Source organism: Pollicipes pollicipes, unplaced genomic scaffold (genome assembly GCF_011947565.3).
Source record: "Pollicipes pollicipes isolate AB1234 unplaced genomic scaffold, Ppol_2.1 Scaffold_4740;HRSCAF=5597_pilon_pilon_pilon, whole genome shotgun sequence".
Lineage (NCBI taxonomy): Eukaryota > Metazoa > Arthropoda > Thecostraca > Pollicipedomorpha > Pollicipedidae > Pollicipes > Pollicipes pollicipes.
The window spans coordinates 36126423-36142554 of NW_023596545.1; the positions used below are offsets into that span (position 1 = coordinate 36126423).

Consider the following 16132-nt stretch of genomic DNA (forward strand, 5'->3'; position numbering starts at 1 on the left):
TCTGATCTGTGCTTGGACTGCAGCCAGGTTTCGAAACGTCCCGAAGGAGGACGCCGCCCGTTGCCCCGATACTCTGCACACGACATGTAAAAGAAGCCAGACGTGCTCTTCATCAGCATGACATTATGTTGCAACTGGATCGCATGCGTCATCAATGCTCCACCAGCTAAGGTGAGTCAAGTCATTAATGCTTCAGTAACAGAGTCATGTCAAAGTTTAGATATAGTCCACATAGATCCCGGCGACATGACCTCATCAGGGATCGGGTGCACTGTTGTTTGTGTGGAGAAGCTTACCGAGCAAGATATATTCTAGCAGGCAATGGATGTTCAAATACTAGTCATCAATGAAAGTACGTACCCAACTTTACCTCAGGGAGCGGAGGCAGAGGACGTGAAATTGTTTCCGAAGTCCTGTGAACTGGCGCCGAATTATTGCGAAATCGCCTAATCTCTGGTATAAAACATCTTGGCCCGGGGGGAGAGATAGCTCTCGTGACCACTCCCCCTCCCGCTTTGGCCACGTGCAGTAGCGTGGCCAAAAGTGGGAGCTTTAATTCATCACGTGGGGCTTTCATGAGGCTTAAGCCCCCCATCCCCCACCCCACCCCACCACCCTCCCGCAAGGTTCGAGCGCAGTTTCTCATCACGGCACCACTGAGTGTCATACCAGAATCAGGTGTTCACAATAATTATTTTGGCTTCGAATATTATAGACACTATTGTAGGCAGCAACACGCTTAACATGACAGCCGTAACTTGGTAACGAAACTAACACTAGCTACAACTAATACAACTAGCTGTAACTAGTCATGAAACCAGCGGAAGGCCGAATGATTATCTATGGTATGCAACTGAAATAATTGTGTGAGCCACCAGAGCAAATCAACATCGATAGCTCATTGACACGCTAGGTAATACACCTATCAGCCTTTTTGGGGTCTGTTAGTCTGTTCGCAGCGCTCAGGTACTGTTAATGAGGCTGGGATTTGCTCGCAAAACATTAGCCCGGTCGCAAGATCTGAATGCGTTCCTGGCTACGTTTGCATACCAAGGTCTTTCTTATACCCTCTAGCAAATTCCAACTTGCAGGTGTCTGGTTTGCGTGCCTGTATTAATGACGCTAAACGTAATTTTCTCGGAGTTGCGCTGTTCATCTAGAACAATTGAACAGGTACATATCTTTGCGGCAATAAAATCTCCTGGCATTGCGCAAGGATCGTCATCATTTAGAAGGCTGAAAGATTAGCTACACTTTCACATTTGAGCGGCATTTCCCTGCGAACTGTTGTCGCCTCTGCTGGCCTTCCTCAGTGAGTCGCTTCCGCCTCAGACGAGACTGGATTCATCAGCAGCGCAACCTTTTGTGATCATCAGAGCGATCACGTCTTCGACAGCATGGCGGTATACCCGAACGTTTGCGCCAGTTCAAAATATTGAGAGGCATGATTCGTGCCAATAAATGTCACGGCGAAGCGTGCAAAACGGAGGTAACTATTGCATCACTTGATTTTGAAAGCATTCACGCTATAGCAATCACGCGTCAGAGAGCACATGCCGTTATGTAACTGTGGCTGTAGGCCCCTGGGTATTTTTGTAGGAATTAACTTTTGGCGCACGACAATTTGGAGCTCTCAGTGCAAGACATTAAGGGAAGTGTTCCACATTCATGTGGGGTTTTAAGGTAAAATAGCCATCTTGAGGACCTTTCGGCGCCGTTCATAATTATACTCCTTTGAAGGCCTAAGCCCCGTTAGCTTCTGAACTCCACGCCCGAGAAAATGGGGAAAATTATATCGGAAAAAGAGTATTTCAAAGTCACTTTGGCATGTATGGCGACATAATAACGTCATTCAAATCCTGCCATTCCATAAGCCACGCGGTGATCAAGGCCAAACAACTTTTATTGTGAGGCGTTCATATCTGGCGTTCGTGAGAGTGATTTCTGGATATAACGGCCGTCAATTGGCTCCCAGTCAATATTATGCAGAATACGATGACGCAATCAAACCCTGACACATTGAGCAACTTGTTTACTTAAAAGGGAATTGTGTTGTCTGAAGCAGTATTTTCCATTTAAAGATTACACCAATAGCTATAAGTGAGCTTGCTCCATTATATGAGGTTTGTTTCAAATCTTCAAACGTGACACATTCCCTTTAACTGATAGGGACTTACAGCTTGCACCTACTACATGCTGTGGAAAAAAGGCATGCATGCTTCAAAGCTACGTGTTGAAGCGTTCTTCAATGTTGATGTCAACAGCACACCCTATTATCTTTACCCGCCAGGGGGGGGGCGGGGGTACGTGTCCCTCGCGCCGCCAGTTCTCTCACGGCCAGTTGTCAGATGGCCCTCGAGAACAAACTGTAGCGCGCAGTGTGAGGGACACGAGCCCACATCGGGGCACACTTGGCGTGGCTGGTACTCGACTCTGTACTTGTTGCACAACATACATGGCTGGCCATAAACCTTATACATGTTTATCAAACAATCAACAGCATCGAAACTCTCTCTCTTGGCAAAGCTGCCTTTGCTGGAATGCATTGTCACGATCGTCACGAAAGAACAGCACTCCGTTCTAACGCCATCTCATCCCCTCATGCCAAGGATGTCTGCGCCTGCCCGTCAATTGTAACAACATCTCTGCCCCGGACCCTCCTGATGGGCACGGCCCACGCCCCGCCCCCCCCCCCCCCCCTGGTGCAGGGCCAGATTAACGTCATGCACCACTCCTCTTCGCCCGGCGACCCCGTTCTGTGGCGGCCGGCCGCCGCCCGCCCTGTTTATGGCCGCCGCCGGCGTGGTCACGGGAGCGATCCGGTCTCCCGTCCAGTCCCCTGCCAGCACCTGGCCCGGGATTCGTCGGTCGAGGGGCCGCCAGTTGTGCAAACCGTCCCGGCGACCTGGCTGGCTCAGGCGGCCGACCTTCCCGCCGGCTCGCCGCCGCCGTCGGCCGCCGATGCCCTATCGTCGAATGCATCTTGGGCTACGTGATACGGAGCCGGTGACCCAGTTCGCCGGCGAGCGACGCTGGCCGCCCGCTTCAAGGGCACCGCCGTCGCGACCGGGCCGCCCGAGCGTCGGTCGAAACGCGTTTTTTTCGACCTGGCGAGCGTTATTAGCTTGCGTGACTGGTTTGCTCGAGTGTCGGCCGTTTTGGCAGTCGTCGGCCGTGAGTGAGTGCCGGCAAGGGCAGGGCGAGACGTGTCAAGTGGCTGTATAGCGCATGAGACCGTAACTAATGTCTTAAGGTTCTTTCGTCCGGCGGTTCAGATCCACGTAGGTAACGGCTTGCGAAACGCCTTGGATGGCTGGGCAGTTAATTCGCTCATTGGGCTTACATGCTCACTGGATTTGTGGAATGTTGCAGTTACACCAGTAATCGTTTTCATCGGCCAAGTGAGGTTGAATGGTGGAGACATCGCCCGGTTGTGACTGAGGCAGCCCGCTGGATGTCAGCAGGGGGAAATCGACCCCGGGATTCTCAAATACAGAGCCTAGTCATCGCTCGCAGCGCGTCCCTCGAGTAGCATTCGTGTTATAGAAGTTATTTTTACATTTCTGGCGGCGTGGGTGAATGCCCTCTCAGACTGCCAGAGTAATGTGCGCAGCAAAGTGACAGCCACGCGGGCTCGCCATGCTGTTTACCGAAACGCCGCCGCCGGGCAGCTAAGTGATCACACAATCTGCTCGTCTGAACTGAAGCGACTTCAAACGAACACTTCGGAATTCCCGCTGCGTTCGCCGCCGAGCAGTGCCCGAGCAGCACCCAGAGCTATCTCGAAAATGGTGTCGTGACATTGTCGTGGCACTCGCCAGCTCCCTGGCTGGCGGATCGGTCATTAGGAGCGCATTGCTGGAATGGCGGGCGGCGACGCGGGAGGTCGTTCGACGGCCCCGCAGTGTGACGGTCAACGGAGCTGGACGGTAGCTGGGAGAATCAGGGTGAAAATATAAGTGCCTGAGGACCGGGGCGGGGAAGAGAGAAAAACAGCGCTAGGATGAAAATGCAAGTGTCTGAGGACCGGGGCGGGGAAGAGAGAACAACAGCGGACCACTAGAACTTGGTAAGAGTTGGATTCTGTCTCAACAATTTTAGGAATTCAGCAGCCAACACGATGGCTTTGCATGACTAAAACTGGATTGAAATGTCATTTCGATGCCCAGTTGCGTGAGCTTGTACTTCCCTACAAAATACACGACTGAATGTGCGAATCGCACTACATGGCGGCGCAGTCGACCGGCACTAGCGGGCAGGACGAAAATTATCCACAATGGCTTCCGAGCGTTTTTAATTGCCAAATGAAGCATTTATCTGAGTTGTTGCGAAGTTCAAGGTTCACAACATCGATGTAACCCCAACTATTATTTTTATATTCACTCATATACCAGCCTAAAACCACAACAGTTAACATGAAAGTGCTGTTAGAGCTTGAGATCACCTTGAGATCTACCACGAAAGGATTATTGAAACAACGTCACATAGGTCCACAACACGCAAGGGGATCTACCAAAATATTGTTTGCCCAAGAGACGAAAGCATATTCCCTCGTAGGTACCGAAGCACACTCCGATCCTGCTAACCGATTTGCCAGCTCAAAACCGAGATGGAAGGAAATCGACGCAAAGCAGTCAATTTCGGTTACACAATCTCATACATTTAGGAAAAGCAGTGCAGGATAATTTAGTTTTCAACCAGCACTCACACCAAGCCAGCTCTTTCTGAACCAATGGTGAACGGCTTAACATGATGACGCCTGATGTCTGGTGGCGAAACGCACGGTGGTAAAAATATAAAAATGTAGTGCCCCGGAGCTATTTAGACGCTTTGCAGACTCTGAAATATATTTTAACATGACTTTTTGGAATTGACATGCACTGAATAGCAGTCAAGTCTTTAGAAAGTGTGAATGTCAGGCATTGCGTCACTGTACGACACAGAGGTGCCAGAAGGCCACCGAGGCAAAATCATCTGACGAAGTCTGCTTGCACTCGATTTGATTTACTCCCGATTCCAGTCGATTCATTGATTGGTGCAAGGAATCTGGATGCGCTCAGCAAACTAATGAGCGTGCACTTAATTTTTACACTGATGTCATGCTCCCATGTGGCTCAAGTAGCTTTTGGATGGCGTTTTCGGGGCCGGCTAAAAACTGCTGGACCTAATCTCTACCAAATATGACAAGCATTGGAACGACCCGCGGATTCAAGCAGCCAATTTTTAAGCAGCAAGTTTTTGAGTACACAACATATAATCCGCCAAACTTTCCATTAGCGCACTTGGTTTATTTAAGGGTAGACTGACGAAAGCACTCCTTGCTTAACACCGTGGTGAGATCAGTACAGGCAGTAAAGCATATTTGTGCCGGCGATCCCCACAATCTGATGAGATGCACATGGCGACGCCTGTTGGAAACATGAGGGGACCAATTGCCCGCAACACTTTGCTGGGTCACCCCTACAAACCGGGTGGATCAAAACGAGAGGAAATAGGGTCTGGTCACGTCTGGCCTGGTTTGGTCTCAGACCAAGCACGCGTCCTGCATGGTATCCGCCTTCGTGGAACTTGGTGGGTGCCTGGCTGCTGCCAAGTCAGGACAGAAAGAACACTTGAACGAAATGAACGAGCCGTTAATGGATACTAGTGAAGGGGACCACACATCGTTCGTTCGCTGCGAAGTGTTAGGGTTTGCATGGGATACCGCTGAAACGCAATGCCCATTGGTTCGGCGATATTAGTTCAAAGGCGAGACAGGTCGGTGGGACAGAGGTCAACCACGGGGGGGTTTTGCTAGAAGGTAAAAGCTTGAAAAATCAGTTGAAATTAGACATAAAACGGCATTTTCGAGAACGAGTAATTATGTGAATCCCGGGAACCATTCTTTAGCCCGCAGGGCGCAAAATTTTCGGATCTAATAACAGCCCAGCGAAATTGTTTCGATAAATAAATGACAGTGAAAATTCAGTGAAATGTCAACGGCAGCAACATGACTCCCCGGTCTTCAAGATGGCTAGTTTACTTCAAAGCCCCATACAAATGAAGAGCACTCCCTTTAACTAAACCAAGTGCTCTAATGGAAAGACCATGCCGATGTCAAACGTCAAATGTCAATGAAATTCAGTCCAGCGATACTGATTCTGATTTTCGCTTCGATAAAGGCATGTTGCCGAAATATCAGCGCATCTGTTTGTCCATTCTCCTATTTTTTCTACGAGGAACAAGGCGAATGCTGCCTTACACAGTCCAGCATTCGTTTACGTCATCTTGTCTGCACCAAGAAATCTGATTGCCTTGGACGCCAAATCAGGCGATGCGTAGGAGGTTGAATCTGGGGACAGTTGCAGCACAAGATGCATGAACTCCACCACCACTGAACGCTAGATTCCAAACCGGATACCCAGTAGTTCATGTGCGACACTCGACACAATTTCACGTCCAAAAATGCCACACCGAGTTTGCTTAATACCGCTTGATTCCACATCATCGAAACCGAACCTGTTTCGAAACTGCTCGAGCCACATCACGTGCGTGTTTGTTAAAATTGAAAGGTCATTAGTTCCTTCAATCGGTTTCTTTACCGTATATGTTTAAAGGTTCTGTGTCACAACTGCCTACAACAGAGACCACACACATCCTTCAAAGACTTGTGTATTATCAGACATCACCCAGAAGTACTAAATTCAAACACGTGCGCCACATCTGTGAAACGGAAAACGCTCAGCTGACATGTGTGAAGGCATACAGAAGATTTATGCAGCACGCTTGCAGGTACCTTGTATTCATAGATCCGTTGCATCTATTGTCAGTGAACTGCTCACTCTAATAGCCTTTCATGGAGTAAATTTAAAGTTTGTTATTGTTGATTTCTTCAGGTTTATGAATTACTATTTCAAAAAAAGTTTGTTATTAATCATTTCACGATAATAAAAAATTGCATCCTATGATCAAATGCGCTGGGCGAGATGAGTGAATGAAGCAAATGAAATCCCCTTTGTCTACAGCAGGGCACATTGGTAAAGGTCTATTGTCAACTAGCAACATCCGTGATAAATATAACGACAAACAACTTCCTCCCGTGTTGTAATCCGCTTATCCATTCGGTTGCTGGTTTTTCACTTGATAACTCTTCCCATGATTATTCCGCGTTATGGCATTCTTGTGCGGATTTGCGTTGCAGCTGCACCACTTGATAGCATTTGTCTCATAAAAACACAACAAGCACAGATTCTCAAATCGTTCCCGAGGCAATTTCAGACGAGAGACCGCAGCTGAGCATGACAATGCACCACTAAAGTCATGGCTGCAATTCACTGCACAATTCAAGACATTCATGGGCATCAGACGTGCACGTTTGTGAGGATATCAGCGATGAGGATAATGCAGTGTTTAAATGATGTGGATGTAGTTACGGGTAGTTAGCAGCTGCGACCGTAACGGGCGCGACCAAAGCGGCTGTGGTCCGGAGGACGCTGGCGTCAGCTGTCGCCAGCGTGACGGCCTGACAGCGCCGCGTGCGTGTGACGCTCGATCTCAGACGGAACGCACCCTGCCCCACTCGCCCTCGGCGCATAGGAAGAGCAGCAGCGCTGCCGCCTCACCTCACGTGCTCGTTAAACGAGGCTCAAATTGACGCGCCGTCCATGCGAACTGCCACGGCTGACCGTGGTCGGGCGCATACGAAATGGGTCAATTGCAGATGGTATCGTCGCTCGCGGGCCTGGCGTCGGCGCGCTCATCACAGCGCATCCCCGAGTGAGGACGAGCCTCCAGGGTCGCGCGTGACGCCCAGCATCCGCCGTGGACGTCCCCGGGGGGAGGGGCGGGACGTGACGGGCAGCGGCAGACGCGGCCCGAAAATGGCGTCGCTGGAGACTGGTGTTCAAAGTGTCCAGGTACGATCTGGAGCCCGGTGCATTATTGTGAAATGCTCAAATAAAGGGACGTTGTGCACGAAGGGAAACAAACGTGATGATCGACAGGGCGAAGGGAGATAGAAGGTGAGGTGCAAGAGAGAGAGGGAGAGAGTGAGAGGGAAGAGAGAGAGAGAGAGAGAGAGAGAGAGGGAGAGAGAGAGAGAGAGAGAGAGAGAGAGAGAGAGAGAGAGAGAGAGAGAGAGAGAGAGAGAGAGAGAGAGAGAGAGAGAGAGAGAGAGAGAGAGAGAGAGAGAGAGAGAGAGAGAGAGAGAGAGAGAGAGAGAGAGAGAGAGAGAGAGAGAGAGAGAGAGAGAGAGAGAGAGAGAGAGAGAGAGAGATGCCATGTGTGACACGAGACACATTCGATGTGACAGACCGCGTTTTCTGACTGAAACGCGGCCTGAGCTCTAAGTTATGCCTGAATGTCATTCATCACTAAAACGATCGACGCATCAAGAGCCTTCGACGTATTTGCAGCTACCTGTTCGGCCTAGATGAGACGAGACGAGGCTGAATAAAGCATTCCTTTAGCCAAAACTCTTGTACCTCTTCGAGGCGGGCTGACGGTCCGAACCGTAATTATTTGGATCACAGCATGCAAGGCTCCCCCCGTTTGTTAAACATCAGCCTGAAACATGACCTTCATGCATGTTCTCATCACACGGATGCGTTGTCCTAATACACTGCGCATCCTATAAAGACCACCTTCCCAGCCGTATAGCGCCATTTCAGGCAGCAGGCCGTTCCTCAAATGGGGTGCATGTGTGTCTGTCAAGGTCCCCGACACCTCGGCGGCCCTGGAGCGCCTGCGGCGCCGACTGAAAAACCGCACCATGCCGATTTCGCTCCTCTTCCAGCGCGACCCTGGCAGCGCCGCCAAATGAGCACCGATGCACGCCACCAGACACCGGTAAGTGCTCCACATCTCGCCCCCCGCCCCCTCGGGACGGTTACGGCGGCTTAGTCCCGCTATTAGAGGCCATCAAAGTGGCCGCCAGGCCGGGACCCGGACATCGTCTGCCCGGACGAATTAGGCGGTGGCCCGGGGCGGTGGGGGCGGCCCGGCCCGGGGAATTTCTGGCTGGGGAGGGTCCTTCGGAGGGGACGCTTCCTCTGCCGCCGGGGCGGACGCCGACCGCGAGTGGACGCCCGAGCGGCGAGCGCCGACGGACGCCAACGGCCGGCGGTCGGTGTTATAACACCGAGGGTTGGTTCGGCGCTCGCACGGCGGTGGCGAGGGGTTCCTGGGAGAGGCGACGCTGCGAGGCGCTCGGAAATAACGCCTGCGCTTGTGGGGGATCTCCCCTTAGTTCACCGACCACGGGTAGAACTGCTGCCACATTACGAACCGAGATGACGTGTTGGCAGGTATTTGTGTTTAAGATCTCATGGAGTTGCAAGGGCCGTGGTTCAAGGTTGTCATTGGTGGAACACAACCCTTTCCTTTTCATTTGGGATGAATAATGATAACGCTGGAACACTCTTCTTCTTATGGCCATAGCCGGCTTGATATACATGAAACAAGCCCGACGAAGAGATAGAAAAAACAACGAGTAAAATTGTTTCTCACTGTAAAACCCATGCCGCTAAGAAACCCATGAATGAATTCCTCTTAACAAAGATATTTGAAGTGAAGCTCTTTCAGACCTCTACGGGGTGATGTTGGTCTAGGAAGAATTATAGTCTCACTCGCAATTTGTGAATTTAACCTCGGTTCTAAGATGGCGTCCTTTTAATCCTTGATATACTATTTGCTGGTCGGATGTTCAAAAATCCCATCAGGGTGCACAGTGTCTTTTGAGGTGATATGTGTTAGGATGTTTTAATGGTGCACTCAGAAGGAGGACGCGGGCTAAAAACAACGTGGCAGTGCCTTGTGTGTCGGGAATAGTTGATTCTGTGCCAAAAGCGAAGGCAACATCCACCTCATCACACAGAACCACACGTAGGGGGAGGCGGTGGCTGGGGAACGGGGGAGCACGCATCCCAATAGCCTTGAGATAGGACGCTGTGCATATGATACTGCAAGGAAAGAATAAGCCTAAAATATTCCCTCTCGCTATGTCTACCATATTACCGCCAACTGTTACCCAATAACATCGTTCGTGGTTAGATTACAACTCGAGCTGAGACTTCGCAATACGGTATGCCTACTTTGCCAAGAAGTGTTAAAAAATACTGGATGTCAGAAAAGAGGTTTAAAAAAGACATGTCGCTTGAAAATGGCATCTAAGGACACAGACATACTAGGGAAGTGTTAAAAGCACAATGTAATAGGTTCTTTGTTTTACTGCTATTGACATTTATGTTTGTTTTTGAGTTCACAATGTTTGTAAGGTCATGTTTGTTAATGGTTGTTACTGGATGATTTATGAATGATAAATTATTGGTGTCAATGTAATCGCCGTCCATGCTTTTGCACCAGTGCCCTTCATTGCAGTGCATTCCATGTGGGTAGCGAAGCAAAATACATGTTGCCACTTTTGACGACTCCACTCTTTGCCACTACGCTTTGCTAGATGCATGCAGCAAGACTTTGGATTGATCAACGGCTCAGTACAACACATGCACGTGAATAGCTGTGAGAACTTGGCATCGCAATATTTGTCCACCTGTCTTGTTGCATGACGCCGCTTCTAGTCATACCAACGTCTCTGAAATATTGTTACCATTGGTACACATGATGCAGACCAACCGAAGAGGGGAAAACTATAATCGTGTTGCTCGGATGATTTACTTAAAATGAATGCCCCTGGCAGCTCTTCCTATTCCAATTGTCTGGCGTGACCTCTGCGTTAACAATTTTGCTGTTGGTGGGTATTATGTTTTAATTGTTGGCATGCATTTCATTGCTGGTAGGTTCTCACACCTTCTATTTCACAGGTTATATGATTTTCATAAGCAAGTTCACTTAGCTCACCAAGAAACTTGCCCAGTTGCTACTACATCCGGCCCGACAGCCTGCATATATCCATCGTGTATCACCCAAACGAAGCCCTGACGCAAAAAAGTATTATAAGTGACCCCACTCAAACACCGGTCCAGTATGGTGAAAAAACGGTCAATGGCACATTCACCATGGGCGGCGCGTATATGTCGTCTGATACACTGAATGAAAAACATCTGTTTGTCTGTCTGCCCTCCTGTTTGCCTGTCTGTCTGCCTGGTTGGCTGGCTGTCTGTATTAATGCACACATGTCTTTCAGCCGGACGCACAGCAAGACGGTGGCGTGGACTGCAGCGGAATTTGCTTATACGACGGGTTTAACCGTCATGAAGAGCCACGACATCCGAAAAGAAATAATAAAGGCACCATGCGCATCATTGGGATGTGAGCCAATGCTGTGTGGCTGGAGGCAGTGCTATACAAACCTCAATAATGTTGCATCTTCGTGCAGCGAATCAAGCGGGAACCACAGATAAATGCTGTGTGTTCGATGTCCTGCGTAAGTTGAGCAGCTTTGAACGAGCAGTGTGTCCGAGCGAGCCGTGGGTATAAAACAGCCAACAAGTATTAACTGAGATCCACTTCATATTGCTGAGACATGGGCCACCGTTACGCCGTTAATGGCGGCTCTGCCGGTGCCAACAGCGTCGCTTCCTGGCGGGGCGAAGAAAGCGGTAACCGTTTGCACTCTTCGCACTCACTTATTTCCGACCGTACGTCTGTTGTCTGTCCATTGTCTGACTGCACGCATGTCTTTAGCTAGATGCACAGCGCACACGGCTGCACGGATCGCCGTGAGATTGGCACATGCAATGGGCTCGACCTTCGTGATGGTCAACAATATTAATTCACATCCGTCCGACACGGGCACCGGTCACATCGCGCTTGAGGGATATGCGTGGGCGTTTAGCTCGGACACAGTTTTCATCTAAAACCACTCTAGAAGTAAACCAAACAAGCGTGTAATAAGATATCTATGACTTTCGTATATTTGTTAGAAACGAGTTGTGCAAAGGCCGAGCCGTCGAAAACATAGTTATAGGCGCTGCGATGTAAGAAGAAGGAAAAACTAAATCACAACGTGCAACGCTGAGATGTGCACAACTGTCGTGTGGCTGGAGGCGGTGCTGTAATGACGCCAATGGCGGCGGATCTTTCTGCGGCAAAGCACGTGGAAACAATAACCGAATCATATTTGATCGATGCCCTGAATGCGTGGGACAGCGCTGGTGGGCAATGCGTCTGAGAGACCCATGACTGCCAAACGGCTTACAAATGGCTGCATGCGCTTGGAAACGAAAAGTCTTAAAGTTAAATAACGCTAAGATGTCTACACAGCTCTAAACGTGTAGTCAGCATGAAAATGGAGTTGGAGTGTCAGAATATTGAACACTTTTTAAACATTACGAGACACCCTTGATTGTCATAAACCATGCATCGACAGCACAGATCATACCATTTTTGGGAAAACACTCGTCACTCTTCAGCCGGCTAAACATTGCGGGCTTATTGGATTTAAAAATATTGCAGAGCCGTGTTTTTTGTGGCAATATGCAGATTAGTTTATACCTACAGGTCTTATTGGTAAGCAAACTTTGTATAAAATTTGAGAAATTTGTTGCGGTATGAGGTAACAATATCGCGTCGGTCCTGAGCAGCTACAAAAGCCTGACAGGACAGTCGTCGTATTGCATTTCAAAAATAGTCTTTGGCTTGTACAACGAGCCTTTCCAGTAATTTCAACAGCTGAGAAATTCAAAGTTTTATACTGATGAATATTTGATCACACTGTTAATACACTGAAGTGTATTACCCAGTCGCAAGAGGTACCCAGACTTGGGCTTTCAAGAAGGTTATGGTGCAAAAAGTTCAGTTTCTTTCTGGCACGTCAGCTCCATTCTCCGAAAATGTCAATCCCGAGTCGGGCAAGTCACCTCAACTCCAAACTGTGGGCGTGCTTGCCTATCGTTATTGATTCTCAGCGGGCTCTGTAAGTCAGCTAAAGACAGCTGCAAATTCTGGTTGATAGGGAGAGAAAGCTCAATCATCCGAAGACTGCCAGTGCGTGCAGCGCGTTAGTTGAAGCACACGATTACGAGCTCATCAAGATCTCGAGGGTGCGTGACGCTCACAGAGCGGCATCTTAGCTGGAGAGACATGCTCTGCAGCCAACCTAAATATTCTGAACCACTCCAATTTCAATGTTCACGCTTGCAGTTCTCCGACAACAGCATAAGCCTACCTTTTCTAATGTCATTATATTCCTTGGGGTTACTACTGACAATATATAGGAATGAGAAATTGCTGTATTTTGGCAGCAGGAACCACATATTTTAACCGTCGAATTGTATTCCGAATAACCTAACTGTCATGGAGACCTCAATTCTCAGATCAGGTTTAATTATAGTTTTGCGAATAGAAACTGCCTTTTGGAAGTTTTCTCCAAATAAAAGTGTTTCTGCACGGCTAGTCCTATGCACATAGCATGCAAGTGACAAACACATTGCCAGTATTTAACTGATGTACATGGAATCCCATCAATATTGTCCTACGAGATGATCCTATGCATATGGGCGGTGATACCAGCTGATATCGGATGGAATGGAGGCTATTGCAAGGATGCTTTTCGTGAAACACCTCAGGCAGGGTGTTGTGTTTAAAGCTTACTGACATACGCGGCCAGCGTATCCTTTGCCATTTGATCTTGGCTTCGTCCCTGCACACGCACAGTTGCTGCGTGCACATATATTGTGTGCCTTATTTATACCATAAACTAGATTAAAAGAACAGTGACTGTCTTCAACGTGATTTTTGATAAATTAGATAATTTGAGAGTGAATCAACATCATGTTTGGCAAGAGGGAAGGTTTTTGTGAATTAAAATCCGTTTGCACGCTAACGATATGCAGGGATCTGAGGATAAACAAACTGTGAAAAACGCCCCAATATTCAGCATGTGGATAAATTGCTTATTCTGTTAAGCCGATTTTATGGTGGGTCGACCAATGGGCCAACATCCGCGCTTTGATCATACACAGAAGATCGTTACCATCGCACCCCGGATCAAGACTAGGCAATGATCTCACATGGTCAAAGTCATTCCTGACAGCGGCACTTCCAAAGCACGAGGAGCACTGCGTGACCACACCCCGAGACGCGCGCTCGTTGTCTTTGTCCCTGATAACCTAGCGCCTGCGACAACTGCCAAACGTGATTGGCACGTCTTGAGAAGTCATTCGCTCCGGTTCACTGCAGCTCAAAGTCCCGCTGGCAACGGGCTGACCACATATCCACCGCAATTACAACACGGACCCGTCCGTCGCTGGTTTATACCCAGTGTTGAGCAGCCTCCGAGCCCGCCGGCAGTCCAGGTGCAGCTTAATTGGTGCAGTGTGGCAGGTCACACTTCTGCATAATTAGGCCAAGGATTGGACCATCCGACTGAAAAGGAATCAGGGCTCAAAGCCCTTGGCCAGCCATTGGGAGCGAAAACTGTGCACTTTTACGGAATGGTGAAGCATACCGAAACTAGTTCGTTGTTAACTGTGCCACTCTCGCCAGCAGATGAATTTATTGCCGTCTCGGAATTCTCTTGCGTAATGAGGTTAAATCATGCCGTGTTTTAACGGATCTAAAGCGAGAGCGAATGGTGTCATCAGACAAGCACATGCAGACAATATGGAGTGACTCAGTTACCAAAGGCTTTCATCGATCATATGATGGACGTTGGATGAGATTCCAGCGATATCTTATCAGGATGCAAAGTCAGCATGCAGCAAGGCGAAGGTTAAAATGGGGAATGGCATGTGACAAGCCGCCGACATTAAGTGGAGTCGTTAGGATATGGACTGTTAGGACTGCCATTCAATGACTCTATTTTCTCAATTTTTGGGACTGTCCTTTCGTGGTCCTATTTACTCTAATGTCAGAACTGCTATTCTGTGATCCTATTTGCTATGTTGTTAGAACTGCTATTCTGTGATCCTACTTGCTATGTTGTTCGAACTGCTATTCTGTGGTCCTACTTGCTATGTTGTTCGAACTGCTATTCCGTGATCCTATTCGTTCTGTGCCAGGGCGCACGGTCGTCATCAAATGGACAGACTACAAAAACTTACAGCCAAAGTAGGCCTAGAAACTACAGCGGCAAAAACGGTACGGCACAGGAAACGAATCCAAAGAATTGCTTCTGAACGAAGAGGGTGTTAGTACAGACAAGAAGCCAGCTTAACCAACCGAAAACCAAAACCATGGAGTCTTGATCTTGCAGAAGCCAATGACGAAAAATCAAAATCGGAATAAGCAAATTGTTTTTTTTTTACAGAATTGTGCACAACGTATAGACCACTGCGCACAGAAGAGCTTCCCTGCTATGTGCATGCCGATAATATTTCTGCTGAGATAAAGCCGTGGCAAGTTGCCTCTCAGCTATCGCAGTTGAGAGGAAATATGGCTGTGCCCACTGGACAACTTCCAGTGCGGCTTCTAAAGGAAATTTCTGTGTAACTGGCCGTTCCACTTACCCATATTTTCAACCGGTCATTGCATGAAGGGTGCGTGCCATCGGTGTGGAAGAGAGCAACAATCCCCCCTGTGCCAAAGAAAACATCGCCCAAGTTGCCAGGAGATCTGCGATCGCTAAGCCTCACATTGATTTTTAGCAAGGTTTTGGAAAAAATATCGTTCCGCAAATTCTGGCGGATATAAAACCAAGCATAGATAAGCGCCAATACGGAAATATGAAACGTGCCTCAACGTCACACTATTTAGTTAGGCTGTTGCATGCTTTACTGACGGAGTTGGACGAAGCAGACAAATTATGTGCTATGATTATGTACGATTCTAAGAAGGGATTTGACCTCATTGAGCATACATGTTATCCAGAACATGCTTGCAATGGGACTTCACTCCGGGTACGCAAAGTGGCTATGCTTATTCTTGCAGGACCGACAGCAGCGGGTCAAGATGCCAGATAGAACCATGAGTCTTTGGATAACCATAACATGTGGCACTCCACAAGGCACCTTAGTTGGCCCGGTTGCTTTCCGGGATATGGTTAACGGTGCCGCTGCTGATATTGATAACGGACTGAAGTATGTAGACGACCTTACCATATACCAGGCGTGTCGAATTGACCAAGTAGATCGGCACTGCCAGTTGCAAGAGCACACTGACAAGATAAGTGATTGGGCAACGGCAAACAAGATGATATTGAACCCTGGCAAGTGGCAAGTCATGCATTTTTTCACAGCCCAAAAAACATTAGCAC

The 16132-nt window shown here is 48.6% G+C and overlaps 1 protein-coding gene and 1 long non-coding RNA gene across 3 annotated transcripts in view; both read left to right on the plus strand.

Annotated features, from left to right (window-relative positions):
- Nucleotides 1-16132, plus strand: part of Nsun2 (tRNA (cytosine(34)-C(5))-methyltransferase Nsun2) — an 86495-nt gene that overhangs the window by 42608 nt on the left and 27755 nt on the right. The gene's annotated exons all lie outside the window — the stretch shown is intronic.
- LOC119099175 (uncharacterized) lies at nucleotides 90-11226 on the plus strand. Of its 2 annotated transcripts, none has more exons than XR_005094324.1 (3): nucleotides 90-171; nucleotides 8774-8826; nucleotides 11123-11226. It is a non-coding gene; the product is annotated as an uncharacterized LOC119099175 (long non-coding RNA). The 2 variants fall into 2 exon arrangements; XR_005094323.1 differs by lacking the exon at nucleotides 90-171 and adding an exon at nucleotides 4005-4069.